General features: G+C 38.6%; 1 pseudogene; it reads left to right on the top strand.

Moving 5' to 3' along the window:
• LOC115381992 (glypican-5-like) overlaps positions 1–25918 on the top strand; it is a 54760-nt pseudogene that overhangs the window by 7056 nt on the left and 21786 nt on the right.

The raw sequence follows: 25918 nt of genomic DNA, 5'->3' as shown, positions 1-25918 counted from the left end.
TGTACAATTCTTAAGCTATGAGAATGGGCTCTTAAAGAAAAAAAATAGATTCTGCAAATGGTTTTTGGTGCTATTGTTAATGTTTCAGCTAGTTATTTATTACTTCCCACACTGTTGTGTGCCACAGATTGAACTGATGATCAAATCCTCTTGTCTTTTTTCTTCTCTTCTCTCCCGTCCCAGAGACCTTCGAGTCACTTGTTTCTTTTACATCAAATCTGACCAGCAGTCTGTTTGACAGTGCCTACTCCACTCTGGCCTCTGACTGTCACCCCCTTGTGCTTCAGTTATTCAATAACATCAAATCCCACCTTTCTGGACAAGCCAATGCCTCACTGGACAACGCTGTACGTCAGTTCTACAATGACCTCTTCCCTCTGGTTTACCGCCGCCTGTTGAACCCTGGGATCGGCCACACGTCAACTCAGATCTCCTTTCATTCTACCAATCACGACGACTGCCTGCGGATGACACAGCAGGACATCAGCCCATTCGGACTCCATCCTCGCCTTCTGGTCAGCAGCCTGTCCATGCGCTCGAACCCGGTCGAGCATTGAGCCAGTTGTTGAGACTTGCCGGGGAGGTGCTGAATGCAACCGAGAAAGTGGCATTGTCCAGAGAGTGTGGACAGGCTTTAGTGAGGATGCAGTACTGCTCCCATTGCAGAGGGCTGACGCTGATACGGCTTGTACGGGGCTGTGTGTCAACATCATGAGAGGGTGCCTGGTAAGTCTGACTGCTCACTGTTTCGTGTGTGTATCTTTTAAATGCATCTACTTGTCTGCGTTGTTTTTGCAATGCATAATCAGAAACTTGATTCATTTTAGTGTAGAATTCCGCATTTACAGGAGTACGTCAGTGTGTCATCCATCACTTTATCAGGTGTTTTATATTTTTAGAAATGCACGAGTCTTATGAAGAAATTCTCTCTTTATTTTTGAAAGAATTTATTTGTAAATTATAGCCGTAGTCATATGATTTGGGTTTAATAAAAAAAGAAGATGCAAATATTAGCAGAGAAATTTCAACCCCATGGGACTGTAACAGTAGCACTGTTGATTCTGCATGCATGCAGAGATTTTTTTCAGTGTATATTGATTAATTTATACGCCATGGTATCTGCATGATATTCATGATCTCTGTCACTTTGTACATTTGTTGCTACACAGATTTCTTTGTGAAGTTACAATGATTTGCATGTATCTTTAAGAATTTGTGTGTTTTTATGATTAGATATGTGCATGTGTCTCTACTTCCTTCAAGCTAGTACTAGGGTCAGTTTCTCATATGCTGGGGTATGACATTAGGATGAATTGCACAGTGTCACTATCCACTGAATCAGTGATGACACTTCAGTATTCAGCAGTCATATTATATTATATTATCCATGTCTGCAACTGGTGCCTTCAGGAAATAGATATAGATAGAAGATCAGGTTTGATTTTACTCATGTGCAGGGAATTGCTGGGATTTGATGCAAATAGAGAATGGGTCAAGAAGAGTTAAAATACATGATTCAACATTTAACTTTTATAGGAATCTGCAACCCATTGTTTTGTTACATTGCATTTTCTGCTGCATTTCTCTTGTGTTAGTAGCTGTGGATTGTGCCTGGATAAGGACTGCGGTTGTTGTCACTTGCATGGTTGTAATTTCAATCCCCCTTCTCACCTGTCCATATTCTTTTATGTTTTTTTGTCCTTGAGCAAAGCACTGAACCCCAAACTACTCGCAATGGAACTGCAGCATCTTGCATGGCAGCCTGAAGAAAACTGTCATCATGAACATCATGAAATAGATAACTTACGAGTCAACAATACAATTCTTTGTGCTGACAATTTTTAAAAGTTGTGAATTTCCATGTTCTGCTTCTAAGAAACTCAGACTACAGATTATAAACAACCTTAAGCAAGTCAATTTCATGTCTTCATAGTGACACAGTATGTGTGAGCCATGTCCCTTTGACAGGACTTGCACTAATTGAGGGCCTGTTTAAGATGTAATTGGACTACACTTACATAGCACTTTTTACACTACATGAACAGAGCCCAAAGCCCTTTACACTGCAATATCATATTCACCCATTCACACACCAGTGGAGGTGGATGCACTTATATAGCCTTTTAAATTGCAATGAACAGAGCCCAAAGCCCCAATCCAAAACTGGATTGATTGATGGATTGATTGATTGGTTGGTAAAGCTGTGCATTTTCATCGATGAGTAATTCTAGCAACGTCTGACAGACAGACAATAGCAGCGTATCAGTGCTTCAGATTTGTTTTGAAGTATTTCTGGATGGAAGGTTTCAATCGCTTTTGAGCGCTGAGCTCAAAATAATGACTATTAACACGTGAGAACACATCATCTTCAAAGTTATCAGAAAGCATCTTTGCAACATCAAACACAATGTTTCAATGAGCAAGTGATACATGATTAAGCGTGTGTGATAAATTTCAACTTTCCTTTTTAGAAGTTGTGCTCTAGTTAAGATAAGTAACCTAGGATTTGATAAACCTAGTATGTTTTCCTGTGCCTTGTGGATTTTCTTTTCTTCTTCTTTCTTTTTTTTTTTTTTTTTTCAATGGACTGGAGCATTCTAATGCTTTGGTTAGTTAGGTTTGATTGTCTTTTCTCTGTTTGACCTGTGATGAACAGAGGCCTAAGATGTTTCTTGCTTCTTGCTGTGTGTTTCTTGAAACAACCAGCAATTAGTTAGTTTGGTCTAGAAGATCTGTGGTGGTTGACAAAATAAAAAGTTCCTTCACAGAGTATCTCATTAAATAAATCCATTTTACTCCAAATTTAAATAAATAACTGAATAACTAAATAAATAATTACTTAGAAACGACTGACAAGATTAGTATTTTGATTTGGGTCAACTCAAGCGTTTTCCTTTCAGTATTTTCTGTTGGACTGGAAAAATCACTTCCATGTGAAAATGAATGAAGTTTTTCATCAAAGTTTGCAGGGTAGCAATATATACTGAGATCGAGTGTGTGGTGTGTTTTTGTGGTGTGTGCGTGCGTGCGTTGCTTAAGACTTGTAGGTTTCAAGAAGTATCCATCTATCTATATCTATCTATCTATCTATGTACATACATATATACATATCCAATGCATATGAATATATCAAATGAACTGACTGGGTTTTAGCATATATATATAATAGATATATATACTATATATATATATATTATATATATATATATATATATCTATATATATATATATATATATACACACATACATATATATATATACACACATACATATATATATCTATATATATATATAAATATATTATATATAGATATACATACATACATATATATATATTATATATATATATATACATGCGTGTGTGTGTGTGTGTGTGTGTGGTGTGTGTGTGTGTGTGTTCATCACCCAACTTTCTTTGTTTGAATGAATGCTGAAGTCTATTTTTCTTTCTTCTTTCTGAGTATTTTGTATGTGCTTTCTGATGTCCTTCACATTCCTGCCCTTCTGTTCCAGGTGGCCATATCTGACCTGGGTGCCCCCTGGGGTGGGCTGGTGGTGTTGCTTCAGCGGCTAGCAGCCACTTTAGCAACCTCTAGCAACCACAACAGCCTTGAGCTGGCTCTGCTGGCAGTTCAGAACCATGTGAATGATGCTATACTGCATGCTCAACTGCATGGCCACGCATCACAGCCACAGTAAGCAATATGGATTATGGGACTAATGGTATAATACAGAGTTGAATTTAAACTTCCCAACTTCAAATTACTTACAGTAGAAACTTTGATTTCTGCACTTTGATGCCAGCCCATTAAGTTAAGCTCAGATCTTTCCCCTGTAAAACACAACAAAAAAACTAATATTATTCAGGGTCAGTAGCGGAAGATTGAAGCATCCTAACCAGAATTCTTCAATGATAAAGCCATTTTAAGCTTGGACACAGACTCAGGAAGGCCATGAGTTTCTCTCAGCCAAGCAGTTGGGTGTTCTTAAAAATGCCTTGTACCTAGATAGGCTAAAACAGCCTCTTCCTCCAGAGACTCCGGGGTTCCCCCCGGTCTGTGTGAGCGCGAGTGTGTATGTTAGGGTGAATACAGATCCACAGCCAGACAAAGACTCTGGTTGGCGGGACAACCGATACCCAGAATGCAGCTTGGTTCAGAGTGATGAGAAAGTTTCTGTGGCTAATCCTGTAGACAAACAGACAACACACAAACACATGCATGCATGCACACACTGTTGGAGGCAGAAAAAGAGAAGCAGTCCAAATTTTAGAGAACATTGTGGACTTAGTAGAGTAGATTCCTGAGAGGTAAACAAACACACAAGCATAACTCCACTGCTAATTGTTGCTAATAAGAACAGAACATTCAATAAATATTTATTTACGAGACACCTAAAGTCGGCCCCTGACTTTTGGACCGCAAACTCCGTATTAGAGCTTACAAATTAACATGGAAGTCTTAGACATGAAAACCTAGAACAGTTTTTTTAAAGAAGCAATGTTAAATAGATAAGCATGTTAAATAAATTCAAACACAGGAGCATTTTTGTATTGACGTTTAAAAACCGGTAAACTGTATGCCAATATCAAAGGAGAGCTACTGTGCTATTCTGGTCTTTTTTTAATGAAAAATAAACCCTAATACCTAATGTAGACCCCTCGAGCATGTTGTATCTGAAAGAAAGCACTTAAACTACATCAAGGTAAATGCATCGTTTTACATGTGATACGTATTACTTTTTCGTACATTTGATATCAGTATAAAGATATTTTATATTGACAATTTGCATAATACATCCACACCCATGCCACTTTCTGCAATTGAGAGGTAGCTGAATGAACAAATAAGTGGTATTGAACACTCAAAAAATCCCCAAAGGAAAAAGGTCCTTTAACTGTGTTTTCTCTTATACATTTACATTCGAGTGAAGTGAGCACACACTTCAACATACCACACGTATATATGACTTTCACAATATTAATTATGCCACACTATTAATTTTTATTTGTGATGTCTAATGTCTGTCCACAATTACTGGGCCTCTTTTTAGGTGGAGAAGGTATGTGGTCCTCAAGCTGCTGCTCCCACAGTGTTGAGAGCACAGACCACCACCATGCACCCTACACCACCTGCAGCAACAGTAACGGTGAACTCCCGCCCCTCAGTCGGACCCCATGCTCATCAGCGCTTACAACCGCAGTCCCACAGGTACGTTTTTGAACACTGGATTATATGAATATATTAAGCTGTGACTAATGCAGAATAAAATTTGAGTGTTTTTCTGTGTTTGTCTGTAGGTCGTTTCCTCTGAAAGGTTCAAGAGGAGACAAGAGTCGAAGCCTGAAAAAACTGTCAAGGTATTTTTGAAAGTAAAGAATCATATCAACATCAAGAAGTAAAATGAGCTAAAGAAAACCGTCTAGCTGTGGGGTTTCAGTTCGGTCAAAGAGGGCATATGTCCCTCAGCAAAAGTTTTTAAAATACATAGCAGAAATGTAAAATGAGCAGCAGATGGAGAGTTCAGGGGGTCTGAGGAGGATTGTGTACAAAAACAATACTGCCATATCTGGAGGAATAAATCCTCAGAAATAAATTCAGCTTGACACCACTGCGACCTCTAGATGTTTTTGTTCGTGACACGGTTTTGGACTGATGGGGATATGACTTATTAGCAGATATGACTTAAAGTCCTGAAAACACATTTGGAGATATACTGAGATACATGTAAAGTTACCATCTGTTAAACCTTGTAGCTGTTCTGATTACACCACATTAACATCATTATTGGCAAAAGCAGGTGTTTTTCTCATGCTGTGTTTGAGGCCAGATCAGTTCTCGTCAACCTTTCATAATTTAATCTTAGAAAACATTTTGTATAACAATATGTAAAAATCTGCATGTCACAGTGTCATTGTTGTATAGTCCAAAGGTGTTTTATGCTTATGTTCCTTCCTCATGTTGCCTTTTGGCTCTTTGTAAATTGCCATGCTTCACTAAGGTCAGAACAAATTTTTCTGTGTATTAAAAATGACAAGTCAGAACTGGAACAAATAAAAAGCACATGGTACAGTGCCCTCCCCATTATTAACAACTCAAGCATTTAGCTCTCTCTCTTGCTCTCTCTCTTCAGAGAATTTGAGGGGTCCATCCAGCGGTACCAGTGGTTTTTCTCAGAACTGCCAGAGATGCTTTGCGAAAGCGAGATGGAGGTTGAGCAGCACACATGTTGGAGCGGTGAAGACGTTGTGGAAAGGTCTGTGAATACTCTCTTTCTAGAATTACTTTGTCTCAGTGGATTTCTCCATTTCTCTTGTATGCGAATACAGTAACACTATTTAGCCCCGGATTACTAACCATCAAAAGGCTTTTTTCTTCCTCTCTGTCACAGGTCCCCTGAAAAAGTGTCTATTATACTGTATTCATGCACAAAGGAAGGAAACACAAAACTAAAATTAAAACACTAAATGTTAGGTCAAATTTATACAGAAGCTTGTTTTTGAACTGACTTTGTGAATATATAAACATTTTTTTCACTCATTAAGCAATGTTACAACAGCTTCGCTGTGTGGCTGTAACTCTAATGCAGAACTGACAGGACATGAGACTCTTTAAAAGATAGAAATTAATGCACATCTTTCTTCTGTTATATTGTATTAGAGCTGGTCAAACAATAAATAGAAAGGCATTAAGGAAGTGTCAAATTGCAGTGGGAACACATCAATAATCATATCATGTGTAGGCAGAAATGATTTTGTGTGCAATTACATGTCTGTTACTGTTGTGGACTCACACGTTTTGCTTGTTTGCCTCTAAGTCAGAAAAAAAAAGGAGTGCTACAGGTGTTAACACAATGCTGATATTGCAAAGGACATACTTGGAGGTGAGTTAGACCAATGATGAACTGTTGTCAGATTGAAGTTGGTATTATGGGAGTTTGCAGTCAGACTGAGATTTCTGTTACTGGTAGACTGCAGTTCAGCTGACTAGGAGTAGTTGGAATGTTTAGTCGGCTGATGTTATAGTGTGGATAATCAGACTGAGGTTGGTGTTACAGTAATTTCACTTCTAGACTGAGGGTTCTGTTTGACTTAAGTTATTATTTCTTTTTTAGTATTTTTGTTTGTTTCTCTACAAGTGTAATGTTTGTACATTACAATTTCACCTCTGATATTAGCTGCCAGGGCAGGAGGATGACGGGGTTCTTAAGGTTAGAGAGTTCGTTTCCACAGTCTTTTTCATGGTGATTACATTGGCAGCTTCAACTAGCAACTACACAAATGGTTTCACACACACTCACACACACACACACACACACACACACACACACACAGACACACACAGACACACACAGCACACACACACACACACACACACACACACGCACAGTCTTGTATTTCTATCCTTGTGGGGACCGTCCATTGACTCCCATTCATGTCTAGCCCCTAACCCTGACCCTTACCCTAACCCTAACCCACACCACAATAAAGCCTAACCCTAAAGAAATGTTTTTGCACTTTTACTTTTTTCAGTAACAACAACATGGTCAAGAAAACACTGTTTCTCCTACTTAGGACCGGAAAAAGGTCCCCACAAGGCACGTCATTCCACGTTTTGCTATCCTTGTGGGGACATTTGGCCCCTGACAAGGATAGAAATACGAGAACACACACACACACACACACACACACACACACACACACACACACACACACACACACACACACACACAGAGAGAGAGAGAGAGAGAGGGAGAGCCCAGTTTTGCTTTATCGATCTCTGTAGAGAGCCATCTATGAAGGTTTATTGTTTTTTAGTAATAGTATATCACCCACATGAAACTGGCTGTGTATCGTCTAGCTGAAATATTTTCTATCAGCAGACATAAACTTCTGTTTGTCTCCGTCAGTGCTGCAGCGAAGACCACTGAACTTCACTGATCACTGTGCTGTTTTATTGCTTCCTTTTGATGAGACTGGAGCAACTGGAACATGATTTAAACCCCTCAAGATGCCAAAAACAAATTAGAATTTATGAATTTGTGTGGCAATATGAAAGCCTGTCGACTTGATAATATTCCCCATCATTACTGCCTGGTGCTGGCAGTTATCAGATATGAGTCTCTGAAGCTGACTTAATAGTTGTCACATTTTTTGACTAAAAATGAAAGGTCTTCACTTATTTGTAATTTGGGTAAGATTTCTGTTTGAAAATCAAAAACTCAAAAATATTCTCTTTTGTCTGTAGATTTGTTTTCGGGTAAAGTTCTATGTGAAAGCCTGGAAGAGATGCTACTTTAGTCTGTCCTGGAATGCAGCCAATCTGTGCCTCTCTGACCTCTTTACATCTTCTTCTCTCTTTCATCCACCCATTCATTCATTTTTTCAGCCATCTGTTTATCTCTCCTTCCTCCCATTCAGACCTCCATTCATCTCCTCCACCCTCTGACCCACTTCACTTACAAATGTCTGTGTCGGTGAGAGTGTGTATGTAAGTGAGAGGGGAAGAGATGGAGGGAGAAAGGTGGTCAGTGATGAGAAAGTGAGAGCAGACGGTAGAGGAGAACAGAGCAGACTACAATCTGTTTTCTTCTGAGTTGCAAGCTTGCATAAGAGTGAAGATCGTTATTGGTCTGTCTGGGGAAATAAGGAGAAGTTAAAGTACAAAGAATTCAAGCTTCACCACTGAATTTTTGCAGTTTTTTTTAGCATCTTTAAGGACTTTTAAGGACCTTTTAAGGCAGGGTTTACAGGGCATGTTTTGGGAAACATGATTTATGCCTGATTATTCATTGGTTTCTGGAAAATGAAGGCTTGGGAGATGGTTGGATCAATGCTTGGTTTTAGTATGTGTGACAGCTTTAGAATATCTGACAGTTTGAAAATGTTTGGGTTTTAGAATGCTGGATGGATTTTTGTGCAAGTATATAATCTTGCATTATTGTGTGCCAACTTTACAAAAACAATGGTCATTTGATATTTACCCCTGTGATTGGCTCAGCGTGTTAAACATGAATCTCTATGGTAGCATTTATGTCAGTTAACGCTCAGAAGTAAGGGATTATTAGATCAAAATCTGTACTATCATTAGAACCGACAATCTTCTGTCCACTGATGACTGTGAATACAGAAAGTCAGACATGGGCAGTTACCTTAAAAAAAAGTTTGACATATTTAGCTTTTGGGTGAACTTTCAGGGTGAACCTAAAAAAATCACTATGACGTTTACAGGTGAAGTAAGGTGAGCCATTGAATACACATGTCCAACTGTACAGTGTTTCACTACTTTCTGCACAACTCACTGCTCTCTGATGGAGGAGCTTAGCGGCCTGACTCACAACAGCTGTTCAGTCCATGCTTCAGTTAGTATTCAAACAGTTGTCATGATTTTCACGGTTTGACATCACGAGAACAAAAGGACTCCCAACAATTGATGACTTCAACATCGAAAGCTTCAAACAGGTTGTTCTCAGACCCAAGAGTCCACTGAGCTTCGAGTGTCACAGAGTATCATCAGCAGGCTGAACAGAGATACAGAGAGATGAGAAGAGCCACAGAAAGGCAGAGAAGTGGACGGCCTTTGTCCACATCCCACACTGACGACTGCTTCATTGTGAGCAGAGCTCTGTGAAACCAGATGATGAATGCCACTCAACTCCAGGCACAGTTAAGAGAGGTGAGAGGCACCAAATGTCACATCGGACCATTGGAAATGGCTTACATCAATGTGGTTTGCGTTCTGGACGACCTGCAATGAGACCTGACCTCAATACCAGGTCCAGGTGTCATCTTCTTAATGAACCATGGAGCATCTACTCTGGACAAGAGACCAGCGGGCCTCTGATGAAGAAATGAAGACTGGAGAGCGCTCTGCCTCAGTCACTCACCTGATGGTCATTACGGCATGGACACGTGTGTTTAGTACATACAGAACTGCCCTACACTGTGTGAATGGTACAGTGACAAGCCCATACTACCTGAATAACATTGTTAATCCAGGCATTGTTGCCGCTGAATGAACAATACAGGCTTAATTTCATCTTCCTGGATGATACTGCTCCAGCTCATGGAGGTAGCATCATTAAGAACTGTCTGCTTGAGACTGCGGGTACCTCAAATGGAGTGACTTGATCTTTTTCCAGACCTGAAGCCCATAGAAAATCCTCTGCAGTGGCTGTTTGGTAACTCAGTCTGTAGCCAGATCCTAAATGACCTGAGGGCCCCCCTTCAAGAAGAGTGGGGAGCCTAATTATTTTTAAATGAGGATATAATGCATGCTCATTCTTAAATAGCCTACTTACATGAAATAATATCAATGCAGCACTTCCACAAATTTCACCTGAAAGCCAAATAGGCAAGCTGTGTGTGATAGAAACCCCAGAATTTGCATAGAAACTCATCTTGAGTCATGTATTAACAAAACTCATGCTGGCCAATTGCAATGAACATTTTTGTGGTTGACGCCCTCACCTCACAGCTAAAATGAGACCTTTCTGTTTGAAATCAGTCTTTTTTTCTCCTGGTATATGAACTCCCACAGTCTAGTGCATGAATGGTAAAAAAAAAAAAAAAAAACTAAACTAAACTTACTGTAGGAACCTACATAGTTTGGGCTGTGCATTGACACAAAGACATCTGTAAATGTCTTGTCTTTTGTCTCCAGTGTCAAGACTAGAGTTGTTTTATGGATATCTGTATTTTAACTAGCATTGCGCATGTGTGTGTGTATGTGTTCTTGCATAAGGGACCTGATGACTTTCGAGCAATGTTCGTGGCCGTGGGCATCCATACATTGTAGTAATGAAAGTCAGCCTTCACTGTTCCAATAAGCCCTTTTAAGTTTGAGTATATGAGTCAATTCTGATGTTTACGTCACAATTTGCCCCCAGAAATGCAGTTTCCTGTTGCACTATGATGCTTACATTTCATTTGAGATCATGTTCTACATTGAAAAGAATAGAAAAACTAGAAGATGTAAGCTGCAAAATCAGGATCTCTGAATGCAAAATGTTATGGAAAAGCTGGAAAACACTAGATAAGATTAACCCGCACAAACTTATTGGTCTTTATAACAAGATTCAGAATTATTCTGCTTTATATATTGAACAAAGTGATGTTGAAACAATTTTACTGAAGGTAGGGATTCAACCATTTAACAGTAATCTTAGTGATCAGAGATGAGATATTGTTTGAGTGACACTACAAATATGCTTCTGTGCTTTAATTCTGGAATTACAGTTGTGCTGAAATGTAGCTTAGTAGAGGTTAGAATCATACTGATAAGTAGACACTTTGGACATCTCACACACATAAATAAGTCTCCTTCTGTGGTATCACAAGTAAGGATGCTATGCATAGAAGACATGGAAATTATACTTAATAAATTGATAGTGTGTGTGCTCTTATAGTGCACTCACTAAAACCTGTAGTAGCTGGTTGTCTCCAGAAGAGGGAAGTAACATATCATCAGAAGTAAAGAGCTATAATCTCGGTTCTTTCAGCTGAGGAGCTGCCACACCCGATGTTTTCTCTGTGCTGAGTAATTTTATCGACCTTTAAATTTGTTCCTTAAATTTACAACAGCCATTAATGTTTAGTAGACTCAGGGAAATACTGCATCAAGGCAGAGGAATAATGGTCCTAAGAAGACAATATAGCAAAGATACTATGAGACCAGTGCAATTTCTCAATACTCATCACTTCCATCTGGTACAAACACAGCAATTTGCCTCAGGTGTGGCTAAAGTGTATGTGTGTTACCATTATTAAACCCCATACCCGAGGTCGTTTTTCCATTGTGATACTGGTGATTCATGTTTGCCATGCTCCAGCTCTGATTAGGTGTCACTCTCAGTCACATCTCTCCCTGTCATCCGAGGCTCAGTTCCTGCAATATGTTTATCTGGTGTCTGACACAACACATGGAGAAGCCCGACAGTCTGCAATGTGGCCCATAACTCATTTGAAGCACTGATCAATCAGTAGGTCAAGATGCAGAATACACACGGAAAAGTGTCAGATATGCAAACATACTTTTTTTATATATATATATATATATATATATATATATATATATATATATATATATATATATATATAAATATGTATAAATAGTGGTGCTACATTCAACTCTATGCAATTTTAGCAAACTTTACACCCGTGGAGGAAAATGTGTTCGAAGTATCTTTGCTTTCACTCATGGCAGTAATGTATCAGCTTCCATGAGTGAACATGAAGTTGCCTTTATAAGACCAACATATGTTTCTCTTTTTTTTTTTAGCTATTTTATTGCTTCTTCACCATGTTACCATTAGTTCGTCAGTGAGAGCTGCTGTTATATGTGAAGTTCTTTTTGACTGCTGGAAAGTGTAATCCCCTCTTTTGAGCAGCTCAACTAATGCACAATGAAGGATATATAGAAGCTGGAAGGATGGATTTCTTGTTTTCACTCTTTTAAGATGGCAAGCATCCATTAGACTGAGAAAAAACTCACCACTGCTCAGTGACAGACAACAAATAGAAGCATGCAAACCGAACGTAGGTCTCTGTGTTTCAGCCTTTCAGTTCTGTTATTGTGCTTAAGGTTTCCTCGCTACGTTAATTATTGATGTTTCCATTACATCTTGCATAGTCATATAAATTGGCTCCTGTAGCCCTGGAGATGACCCTGTTGTCCAATTTTCAAGCTGCTCCAGTCGACACCTACAGTGAAAATGCTAATCAATGAAAAAAGCCCATCATCCTTTTCTGCGCAGCCTAACATAGCCTGTTTTTTATGTTACCTAATTATCTACTTATGTTCTCTTGTGCTGTACAGTCTATGCTGATGGCTTAAGAGGAAATGCTAATGGTTTTATAGACATATAAAGACAAAAGCCTGTGATGTAATGCATATACAGTCCAATTTAACGTCCACTATTTTTCTTTGCCTTTCTAACCTATTCATTATTCAAGTCATAGCTTTTGTCTCCTCTATGTTTAATTGTCCAGTACATCTTTATGCAGAGTACAGGCTTCCCAAAGGCATCCCATGCAAATACAACAAAATCCATGCTATACCCAATATCCATATAGATACATTACAGTAATCTGCATTTTTGTTATTTGCATACTTCTACTAATATTGAGAAGGTCACACAATACTGAAACTGGCATATACGTCTTTTTTTATTATTGCAAATTTACATTTTATAAAGGAATAGAAAAGGTTGCCACAAAGCTGAAACGGAAACACCTTCTGCTTGTTGGAGTTGTTAGCAAAACTAAGTGTTGTCGAAGATTTTTTTTTTTTTTTTTTTTAGTTTTCTTTCCCCTCTCAGTTCTTGATTTTGAGGATTGTAATTTAAAGGCAAGCTCCAACCTCCACCTTCAGGCCCACAGATTCCATTTACCATTGAACTCTAAGATTCATTAGAGAAGATAATTACGTTTCTCACCTCGGCATTTTTCATGATTAAGCCTGTTGATCTGCCTGTAACAACAGACACAGTTACCCTTGAAGTTCCTTTATTAGTGAATACCTGCCTTCCCTCTGGTGAACACATCCCCTCCCCCGCCTTCTATTTATGAATGGGGTCAGATACAGTTTCACCCTGAAACACAAATTAACATAAAATGAGTTTGATATTAAAGCTCCTTCACCAGCAGACCTGGTGTACGTCTATCTACCCATCCATCCATCTTTCACACCATTTCAGGATCACACAGTGTCGGAAGGCTCTTGAGACGAAGCTGCAGTACATTACAGGGCAAACTCAAAGAAACAGTCACTCACATGTACAGGAAAAATTTTCAATGGGCGATTAATAGTTTATGAAGCCTGTGCATTGCAAAGGAAGAACATGCAAACGTCATGCATCGATGAGGTGCAAGTGCCAACGATGATATTGTAGCCTGTAGACAGGAATATAGACACCAAGCAGAACTGCCATCTCTCACACAGATTTAAATTTCATGATCTCACTTTGTCTCATTCTCACTAACAAACAATTTTTTCAAAAAAATCAGACTGATTATTAGACTTTTTGTCATTTACTTGCAATTAATTGCATATCGATTTTGATAAGGAAGCAACTTTTTTTTTAATTCAAACAGATTTGACTGAAATGGTTGAATTAAGTTATAGATATCTGTTATTTTCACTTGAATGATTTTAGCATTAGCTGCTTCATCTGTGCTCAACACGGTTTGCGACTTTGGTGATATGCATGACAGTCGCTTTTATGCATCCCACCTGCTTCATGATCTACTGTGCTGAGCCACTTTCCACATGGACCATTTTACAAAAACATTGTCTTGTCTGAGACCGTTTGTCGGAAAATTACGGCTTAACCGGTGATAAAGACGGACATGTACTACCTTTCCAAAATAAAAGCAAAAAAAATCCTTCAAAATAAAAGCCCTTTTACAGAAATTGAGGTAAAATCGTGGCGAAAATGGATGTTTACGGAGTAGCATGAGTCCAGATGACCTGGACTTCGGTCGGCAAGGTACGAGGATGGCCTCAGTCCCGCCCAACGCTGCTTGCAGCTTTAATTGTTTTTCTGCTGCCTTTTATATTCTGTGACCTGTAACATATTGATTAAGGGATCAACTGATTAATTTAGTTGCACACTTCATCAACCATTCCTTTTCTTTTGGTCTTGTGAATGGTATATACGTATTATGAGGTCCTGTCCTCAGATATCACATCTCATTATGGAATCAAAATGTAGATGTAATTATATTCTTCCGATTGGCCACTCAATATGTTTAGTATCAGCAGTATGTTGTTTATTACATGCTGTTCAATTCACTTTCTTTCAGTGCTATTTGTTTGTTGTTTTCTTTTTCCTACTGTATCATATTATTGAGCTTCTCTATGGTCAAAAATGTTCCCAAGAGGATCTGTAGTGTCTTGACTTCTTAAAATAAACATGTGGCAGATGATCTCTTGATGTTATGCTGTGACACTGGCTGCATGTTTAATGCGAACTCGCTCAGAACTGGTTGTTGGAAATCACACCTCACAAAGAGGCATTTTTTTCTATTTATCACTAATGTCAGGCATAATGAAGCCGTTCACGTAATTAGACTGAGGGCAACCTGGGGACATGCACGTGTTGTTTTGACAAAGACCTTTATTATGAGGTGACCTTTCTTCAGGGAGAATGTTCACAGAAAAACACAATAGTTTTGTGAATAAAACAGGAAGCAGAGAGACTTCATTTAAGACTGTATGGGCTATGTGAAGACTAGGTGGGTTAGATTCTTCCACCATTTCTCCACTCTTTGGTTCCCACAGTCCATTTTCCTCTTTGTCAGTTTCAGAGTGTATTTGTGCTTTCTAGGGTGTGGACTCCGCGGTGGCTGATTGTATTAGCTAGCAAAGTCTGGTTTGGAACATAGAAAATGTGACTCATAAGCTTTTTTTCTCCACTTAATCTTTTTTTTTTTTTTTTTTTTTTTTTTTTTTGATCCACCCAACTGCACACCACACATGTATAAAATGATGTGATACTTGCTTACAGGAGAAAAAAGAGAATCAGTCAATATTTAAGAAAATTTAAGTTCACACTCACTGAAGAAATGTCCACTTTTGGCTATTGAACATTAAAAGTACACATTAAAACTAGCTTGGGCAGCTGAGCCTCAGTCCATTGATCAAGTAGTCAATCTCACCATGTCGATGTGACAAAATGTTGTTGGATACACTGAATCGTGAGGTACTTCTTTACCTGGCGTTACCATGCCTTTGTTATAGGCATCTGTATGAATGTATGGCCTGAATGGTTAAAGGTAATTGATCACATAAAAGTCAGTTATTTGGATAAAGTCTGTTTACCACACATCATTAAATAAATATACCAGTTGTGTCACTGTAGAAAGACTCTGGTGTGATTTAGGTTTCAAACCTGTTTGCACAAGTATTCCTTGATAGGTCTTGGTTTCTTTTAAGCATGCAGGGATACATGGATGTAAATTTTTTTACAGGAGCATTTAAATTCTCTCCAGGATTCTTCAGATAATTAATCAGCTGAAAATTGTTACCATGGAACAAAATCTCTATGTTTCACTAGTTAGATCATATGACTCCGATGCCATGGTAAACACTTGTGTTTCCTTTCTTTGATTTCACAAGGACAGAACTCATTTTACAGTGTGTGTGTGTGTTCAGTGGACATAAATCAGTTCAGACAGTCATGTGTGGAAACCTCCTTCTGGAGAAGAAATGTAATTCCATTCCGTGATCATTAAATTTTAGGATGAACTCTTAAAAGGTTGAAGGCTGGTACTAACTTGTTAAACAAGGAGTGGGAACTGTGACCGTGTTCGTAAACAGACCTATCAAGTGGTGGAAACATGAGTCTGTCTGTTTGTCCACATGAAGTGAATCACTTCAGTCTGACTTAACACTCTGGTACGGCAACAGTGGGAGAATTGGAGCAGGGCGCGTCGCACACACGCACGCATGCACGCACCACCACGCTCTGCATGCACACACACACACACACACACACACACACACACACACACACACACACACACACCTAAATAAACTGGGACAGGAAGTACTGTGTGTCATTCTCATGTTCGGTCTTTGTTTAGTTATGCAGGTCGCGTGGTTGGCAGTACTTTAAAAGCCCAGAGTGAGAATCCAGAGATGACCGTCCGCAATACCGATCCTGTCCTGAAGGGGTTCAAACAGAAACTGGAGCAGCTAACACAGGTATAGCTTCAACTAATATCAGCAAATATCCAACTTCAAAATGATTGCATGTTTTAGCTGTTAATTTTTTTTTTTAATTTGTGCAAACACTTGAAAACGACCTGAGCATGTCTATAGTTTCAGCAAAAATCACATATGACTTGATTATGCAAGTCTCTTTTGTTTTTTTTGTTTGCTTGGTTTTTTTTTTTGATGGAAAACAGACCTGAACTACCAAGGCATAGGCACAACAAGACTGCTGAAGGAATTATGTAGCATTTGGCATCAGAGTGTTTGCAGCAGAAGTCCTGTAAGTTCCCCCTTGGGCCTTCATAAGACTACATGCATCAGTGAGCTTTGGTTGTTCATGGACAGGGTCATGGCTGACCAAGCCTCTCTGATTCACTGTATTGCCTCCTTGGATCCGTTTTGATAGATTCTGATTATTACAACTTCAAACAGATGCTCCCAGCTATCCCAGTCTTGTGAAACTTGTTCACATCATTACACTTGCTGATTTGTGTGGCTTTAAATTTGGTGTTTAACATTAATTCCTAATTCTCAAGTCAATGAACAAGTGCCATGATAAGTCAGTGTTTCACTCATTTGTCCGTGGGCATGATGCCATGGAGGCTGGCAACACTGGCAGAGGTTCAGAGCTACAACAAATATTTATAATTTTTTTAAAACATATTTGTATCAAAAAAGTCTGATGATATCAAGCTTTATCAGTCCCAGGAATACTACTTTTCTTGCATGTATGGTCTATGAAACATCTGTTTATTTTAATTCTGTAGTCACATGAAACCGATAACCTTTTCTGTGACACATCCTGCAGGACTGGTCCAGCCTGCCCTTAAAGCCATAATTGTCCATTTTTGTGCTTTGACAACAATATGTTCATTTTTTTTCATGTTTTCCTGGATGATATTAAAAACCATTGGTGTTCTATGATGCACATCTGCTAAAGCCAGCTGCACCGCTCTGGATTCATATTTATGTGCGTCTGTGTGGGAGTGATGTGCACTAATGTTCACCTGCCTCTCAAATCTCAATTAAACATTATCACCTCTCATGGTGAAGCGCTGCTTAATCAAATAAAGCTAAATGCCATCACACTGAAAAACAGATAGTGGGATGCAACAATAAATTCATTACAACAATAATTATTTAAGATTTATTTCAGCAACTTTCAGACTGGTGTGAGGTTCGGTAATATAGCGATTAGCTTCACATGGATGATTCACAAAATCACACGCATGCCATCCTGTATGCTGATGAATTAAAGTTATTCATGATGATTCATTACTTACGCTGTTGGCCATGTGGCTCTCAACCGTTTGCAAACCGACATGCATGCTAATAGACCAAATATATTCTGTAAATAAATACATTATTTCCAGGCATTTAATGCAGACTTTTTTTTATATAATCACCAAAGGCCACAAGTAAACCAAACCTAGCATAACATTTACCCAAGATAAAACTTGGGCTTTTCAACACTTTGGGTCCAGAAATCATGTTGAACGGATAATAAAGCTCATATGGCAGTCTGAGGCCTTGTCTGTGTTTGTGAGAGTGGGTTTGTCCATTAACAAATCAGAGAGTATAGACCAGGGGGTCTGCAGTCTATCTCAATATGTAAGTGCTGAATTAAAAGCAAAAAGCCACTGTTTCAGACGTCTTCCCTTCGAGTCCAGCACACTTAAATAAATGATCTGTTCCAAAGATCTGACGAAGTCAAATAAATGGCCATTAATTGGAACAGATGTGCTAACACACCTGAAACATTAGTTTACCCTGAAAAGGATTCGAAAACTTTGACACATACTGACCATACATCAGATTATCTAAAGTTGCTAGAACCAGTTTGCCAGCCCAGACCTCTTTTTGCTGTGAAAACTTGGTTTTTCTTGACACAGATTCAATACGGTTTTGGTTCGTAGTCTCATGACACGGCCTCACAGCATTGGTGCAGATGTGGTGGCTGCTCATCTCTGTTTGATATCTGATATAATGTGGAGACACTGGGGTCAATTTAAGTCTGCTGCCATGTTTGAGGAACCACTTAAGCTTTTAACGAGATGTGCCATCCTGCTGGAAGTTTTTCGAAAATGGGATCACTGTGCCTATAAAGGGAATTGGAGCACTTACCTCATTTGATAGTAAAAGGCCCTGAGGTCTGATACAACTCTCATGATTTTATTTGTTTCTGGACAAGAGATACAGAGGAATAAAATATTGGCTTTTTTGTTTGGTTTTGTTTTGTTTTGTTCTGTTTCATGTTTGTTTGTTGAAATCTTGTTTAATTAATTCCTTAGTATATTGTCTGTCAGTGGTGGTGTATGTTCAGATATATTTATTGCTATAATACACAAACACACATGCTCCATACCACATGCCAAACACTCCCCCTACTTCCTGGTCTGCTATACCCCTCTCAAATCATCACCATGATTCTCCCTGAACCGTTTGTAGTTCAGTTGAGCGTGCACACCTCGACAGAACTGCTCCTACAGACTCAGCCTTCTCGGGGCATTGGGAGGGAAAATGCCGCCCGACCAGCTGCGCTCAATTAATCAATCAATGATGAGTACATTTGTCATTTAAACAGTGCATTCTGAACTAGTCAGTGTTTTACATGAAAGAATGGGGTTTTTATTTTCTTTTCCACTGGTGTTTAATGTAATTTTCTGTTTGTTAATGACCACCAATATGCCCTTTTTGAATGCATTATTATGATTTCCTAAGCCCAGTGGGAGGGGCTTATCAAATGTAATGGAGGCCAGTTTGGTTGGTCTGGTGGCGGTTTGTTGGTGAGTTGAAGGAGTGAGGCAGAGTTTTGAGAGCATCGAGAGAGTTTTTGACACAGAAAGTTGATAGTACAGATGATGGTAGTGAGAGGGCTTGTCTGACTGGAGGCTGACCTGTCTTGTTGGCCTTCTTTTGTCTGGAGGAAGGAGCTGAAGTCGAGTTCCATCCAGACCAAGGAGCGGGATCTGGGTCGACATGTTGTTCTTTGTTTGTGTTATTCTGGATAAAGGAGCTAAGGAAAAGCTCAACAAAGATCACAACCTCAACTGACTCTGTAAATACTCAACGTTGCAAGTAGTTTTGCTTCGTCACTGGGATTTTGGAGTGGTGAACTAAACACAATTTTATGAAACGGTTAACCTCGACTACACCATATTATTTGCTGAGACATTTCCCGGAAAGAACCTCGTCACAAATACTGAACAAACTTAGTCCTAACAGCAACATGGCTGATTTCCTCCTGAAAATAACACTATCCCTTCCTGGCATCCACAGGGCCTGTAAGGTATTTGCAGCCCCAGATTATATTTAGCTCACCATTCAAAGAGCTATTTCTGTTTCTTTGTAGTTTATTTCAGCTTTTTTCTACATATCGTACTTCTGACCATCAAGCATTCAGGTTGCAATGCCGTTGCATTTTACAAGTAACAAAGATTACTTCTAAATGAACATTTGATACATTTGTATTATTATAGTAATGAGTATAGTAATGAGTATAGGAACTCAGACGATTTTTTAAAGAAGCAGCTACAAACTGCAGTCTTTTTCAAGTAATTTGAATGTCACCGATGTACGTTTAGGTAATAACATTTCCCAACAGAACAATATAGTTCACCTACTCACAAGTCTCTCAAAAGTAGTTTCGTGGAGCTGAAGCAACTTTCCTATCATTAAATTAAGAAATAAGAATGATGAACGTGATGTAAACTCGTTTGCTGTGAGCAACATGTGAATGTAGACATGCATAAGAAAATAATTGTACACAAATTAAGGGTACGGAAGAAACCCTGTTGCTGCAGTTATTATATTTAATGAGTGATACTGAGAGGAAGAAAGATGATTATAGATTAAACTAAATGTATTTTAATAGCCACGATGTCTTAAAGTCATGATTGGGAACATGCTAAGGTTTATTTCGTTCCTTTTGCTGTTAAAGCTATTTCTGTGCCTCATCCAGTTTTGGTGGTGAGTCCATTAATCACATTGCATTTGCATGAAGAAAAATGCCTAGTCAGCATCCCCTCCATGGCATGCACACAAACACACACCACATGTGCACCATGTAATCATTTATGGATGAGAATTTGCTTTCTCAGGCCCATTAATTCAATGTAACTCGTACATGTCCTGCTGGTCTGTGATTTAAAGAGTTCATGTGGATTGTGAGGGGGTTGTTCGCCACACCAATCCACACGGAGTACGGGGAAAGATAAATCTGTGTTTTGGATTTGTAAAATTCACCCGCAGGATTGATCATGTTAATGCTCCCATGTTCTAACATGAACCGAAGGGAAAAGTCGGATATCACACCAAGCTCATCTGCATTGCAAACGATCTTCTCTTCGAAGAGGTGCAGTGCTGCTTTCCTGAAAGGCTGTAAAATTTCAAGCAGAATGAAAAACAAAGCACATTCTGTGTGAAGGTATGCAGCATGAGCTTTGAACAAATCACCTTTGGAAATGCTGGTCCTGGGCCGCAAGCTTCCACAGTGCTTCAATGGGCTGGGGGTGGATAGGGCACACACACACCACACACACACACACACACACACACACACACACACACACACACACACACACACACATTAATGCACACCGTGCATTAATTATTATTCATGCCTGTCAAGTGTGCCATTTACACCCTCCCACCCGAAAGATGAGAGCAGCAAGAAAATATGAAACAAGACAAAGAAGCATCCCTGGAATTTTAATTAATTCGTCAGGCATGTTTTGAAAGTCCGTTTTTACTGATGTCTTTTTTGTGGTCCGTTCTTACTTTTCACTGTCCCAGTTTGCATTACGTGCTCATTACAACTTTGCGGCCGTGGTTGGCATTTCACAGCGGCTATGCAGTCTAATGGGATTCAGTCTGTGTTAGCCAGTCGTTTATCCTCACAATTAAAATGTGCACGTACATGCTCAGCTAATCACGATGAGTCTAATCACCCTTTGGGAAATGCCCTGTGCTCGAAAGAGCAGTGATCTTCCTTCTGCTCATGTACTTTTTTTATTGTTAAGTGACAGCAATACGACAGCATGGCCAAGGACGGCTTCATTAAATGAACGTTTTCTACTTTGTTGTTCCTTTTGTAGTCTATGAAACCAGTTCCCCAATGGATTAAACCAGTGAAGATGTAATTTACATCTAATGACAGTTTCTAATCGTTCTAATACAGCTGTGGTGATCATAGTTATTGTCTCATCATGTGCAGTTAATGTTAGCTTTGTTAATAAAAACACTTCAATACCTGCAAAAGCGCTGTTGACTTGCTTGATGGAGCAAATTGTTATTGTCCAGGATTTCATCAAAAGTACATGTAGACAAGCAAAAACATCAAAAGTGTTGTTTCAGAATTTTTTTTGTGATTACCGGCAACTGTGGAAAAAAAAAGTAAAATGTACTCTTAAACACACTTAAAGGCTTAAACACTATCTCATTCAGGACAGCTTAAAATGAAGTTGTTGAAATATTAAATTGTAACTTATCTTCATGAAATAACTTTGCATAGTGCTTATTCATTCAGCTTCTTGGGAGCAAAACGTTTCTTCATTTAGATGACTGATTTTCAGGTTGTTACTCAAGAGTCATGTTTCACAGACAGATTAAAATATCTGAGCTTTTTTTTTTTCTTTTTTACCATATTTTGTCTCACACAGTGGTGCTTTTTAAAATTTGAATTTTTCACATATTTTTATTTCAAACAGTGGCAATTCCTTAAATTTCAGCTTCATCACTCATGAGTCAACAATCTGAAAATATTACATTTCATTGGACACTTTTTAAACTAATACAGTAATTTTCAGGCAAACATTTTTAAAATGATTGAAACCTTGCTATAGTAACTACAACATATTTAACTTTCAATAATATAATCTTTGCATTTGAGATGCGCCTGTGTATGCTGTGCAATAAATGTCGTTAGTAAACGGTAGTAAACTCAGGTTTAGATATTGGTGATGTTAAAGACATTTGTTTCAGGTCTGTAATTGTATCAGTTTGAGCCACTACACATCAAAGTAGCAAAACGAGGTGCACAATGCCATAGTAATTCTGTTTAACATTCCAATAAGCACTTAGATGAAAAAAAAAAAAAAAAAAACTTTCAGGGAACTGACATTTGTTTGATGCAGAGAGTGATTTGAGCACTTGTGCAATGAAGATTAGAAAAAAGTTTAAGTCATCCCCAAGGACTGTCAAATAACAAAATGAAGATATAAACAGAATTCTTGCTCTCTGGTCCTACATTTTCATTCTGAATTATTACAAGATGGTTTTAACACCCATAGGGCATCCTGAATAGATTCCCAGAGAGTCTTTGTTTCCGTTTAGAAGTGTGAAAAAGACTTCAGATAATATGTTTCTCCAAATTTTGTTGTGTGATGTGGAAGAAATGCACTGACAGAACAAAAGTCTTGCTACTTTTTGCACTTATTGTGTTAAAAAAACGATATGGTTAAGCTCTTTTAAGAAATGCTACCTGAGTTCAGTTTTCACTCTGAGGAATAAAATTAGCAGCATTCATGTTGTAATCGGTCATTGTGATGAAGGTTGGAATAGTGTGGTGGGAAATACGTGAAACCTTCATCATTCAGAAAAAACACACACACACGCTCACACACACAGATTTAAAATGATGGCCTCAAACATTAATTGCTCAACCTTTATGTTCAAGATTTTATGCTGCCATCAATTAAACTGACTGTCCCGGAGCTTCTTCCTTTCATCATTTTTTTTGTTTTCTGGTTTCAGTGAAAGCGTTTCTATGCTGCCTGACCCAAATTCTGTTTACATTTGAGACTTTCCACATGACTAAGAAAACGTCTTGGTGGAACAGTGCTGTAATGTATTTGTGTCCTCCCTCAGCTCTCACTTTGCAGTCTGATGACATGATACTGAATCATTGCACACAGTCTAGTCTGTCTCCAAATCCCCTCGGAGTGCTGTCCTATAATAACCTTGACTCCCCTTGTTTCCATGGCTGCCACCTGCTACTGTATAGTGGAGGCCAAATACCTCGTTGTTTAGAAGGAAACTCGCCAAAATAGACAACAGCGATCATTTTAAAAACCACATCATTAGTTTTTTTGGGTTGTTTAGCTGAAATACGCATGCTGTAAGCTTGCTAGTTGAGAAGACGCTCTTGTCTGGTGTATTATTTCGGCAATAGATAATAGAAGGCCTGATCCACTAAAGTAGGAAAATAGCACAAGCATGACATTGCGTGCTCAAACTTGAGGAACCTGATCTAATGCAGCACACTGAGGATCGAGACAACGTTGCAAAATAAAACATGCCAACCAGATATTTTCCTACATGAATATATATCAATATTTATGTTTTCCAGGTCACACAACATACTGGGAGTACATGTACATGAACGTTCAAAACAGTGAGACTTTCAACTGAAAGAATGTTACATTGCAATTATTTTAATGCATTTTAAAAGTTCACAAAAATGGCCTCAGACAAATTTGCGAACTTATTAAAATACATTTGTGTGTTATATCTCAAACTTTGACTTTTGAATGCTTATCTCCCACGTGGCATTCCGTATTTTTTAATTTAATTTTTATATTTATTTACTCTAGCACTGGTATATGTTTCCTCCTTTCTTCATCAAAGTCCACATTTTGTGTTGGAGGGGTTTTCAGTGCTTTATTCAGTCATAAATGAACATGGGTGCACTACTGTTTCGGTAGATTGTGCTCATATAAAAATGGCCGAAGTCATTTAAGTCCACCTGTTTGTTTCACAAACTGAGAGCATAAATCTAACACAGTAAATGGAATATCTTTGTGAATGCATGTTGAGTAGCACTGTTTACTTCGTGACACTTTAATTGAGTTTACGTCATCTCACAAATGTGCAGCGTATCACGTCGGTCAGTGACCACAGAGCAATGAGTCACAAATGAAGTTATACTGTCTCTAAATTTTCAAGGCAGAGGTAAGCCATGTGTGAATGCTGAACTGCCAAATTAATTGATAGAATTTAAAAGCACAACAAAAACAAAACCCGCCCAGCATGACTATCACGAATATTAGGCTATATTAAAACCAAAGAGATTTCGTTTACATTTGGCTGTGTGAGGAATATGAATGATTACTAGGGATGTTGCGTTCTTTCTGGCAAACACCTTACTGTGCATACACACAAATGCTATCTTAGTGACAAAGAGGAATATACTGTAAGTACCATACATCTTTCTTTTATTTATTTATTTTTTTTTCTTTGGTTGATGAAAGCTGCTGGTTGTTATCTTTTCCTTAGTGAGAATTTATATTTTCCCACCTTGTCTCACTGCCATCCTATTCATCACCTGAAGCTGTGTACACAGAATTTTCTTTTCTACCTGGAGCAAAAGCTTGAGTCACCATAACTGAAACACCAAGGCTTTTTTTTCGTGACACTGATATGCTTTAGAAATATTTCTGCTGTGGGAGTAATTTGTTTTCTCCTCCTTATTTTCTGGAGACGTGGTTGTTATCTAGGATCACAGTTATGTAACATGCCACAGCATCTACAGCGTGAGCTTAACAGAGCGGTGGGACAATATGGATTCCATGCTGAGAGACCCCCGTGACCCCAATTACCCCCTTTGTCTGCTCTCTGACCTGTTTGTGCTTGTTCTTCTTTCATTGTTTGTGTATGAAAGCTTGTCTTGCCATTTTTGTGCCTTTGGAAGGGTATTTCAGAATTTCAGGCCTTTTTTTTTTTTTTTTAATGATTGTAAATTTAAAATTATTCTTCATACTGTCATCAACATTTAAATAATATCCCAATATCATCTGCTCCTGCTCCTGCTTTGACCATATTTTTGGAACTAACACCAACACCAGCATACAAATGAGCTCTATCAGTCAAGCTCATGTTTTAATAATGGTAGTAGAGAGTTTTAATTAAGTCCTTTGATGGTCTTCACATGAAGGAGATGCTGGTGGTTGTGCAGTCAATTTTCCTTGTATTTATGTGTAGAAGAGTTTTGGTGTTCTAGACCTGATTTCTAATTTAATTGCAATGCAAGACAGTTACTTTCTGTGACCCTCTGGATTCTCACTTAGTTGTTCATGAGTGGGCGGAGTTTAAGCTCTAAAAGTTACCACTTCATAAAACTCCTGTTTACCAAAGCTGAAGCTCATGAACTATTCCCGTTAATCTCCCTTCAAGGGCTTCATAATGGCACTGTAGATTTGTCTCGG

The sequence above is a fragment of the Salarias fasciatus genome, chromosome 23, assembly GCF_902148845.1.
Source record: "Salarias fasciatus chromosome 23, fSalaFa1.1, whole genome shotgun sequence".
NCBI classification, from domain to species: domain Eukaryota; kingdom Metazoa; phylum Chordata; class Actinopteri; order Blenniiformes; family Blenniidae; genus Salarias; species Salarias fasciatus.
This window is presented reverse-complemented; position numbering and strand designations above follow the sequence as displayed.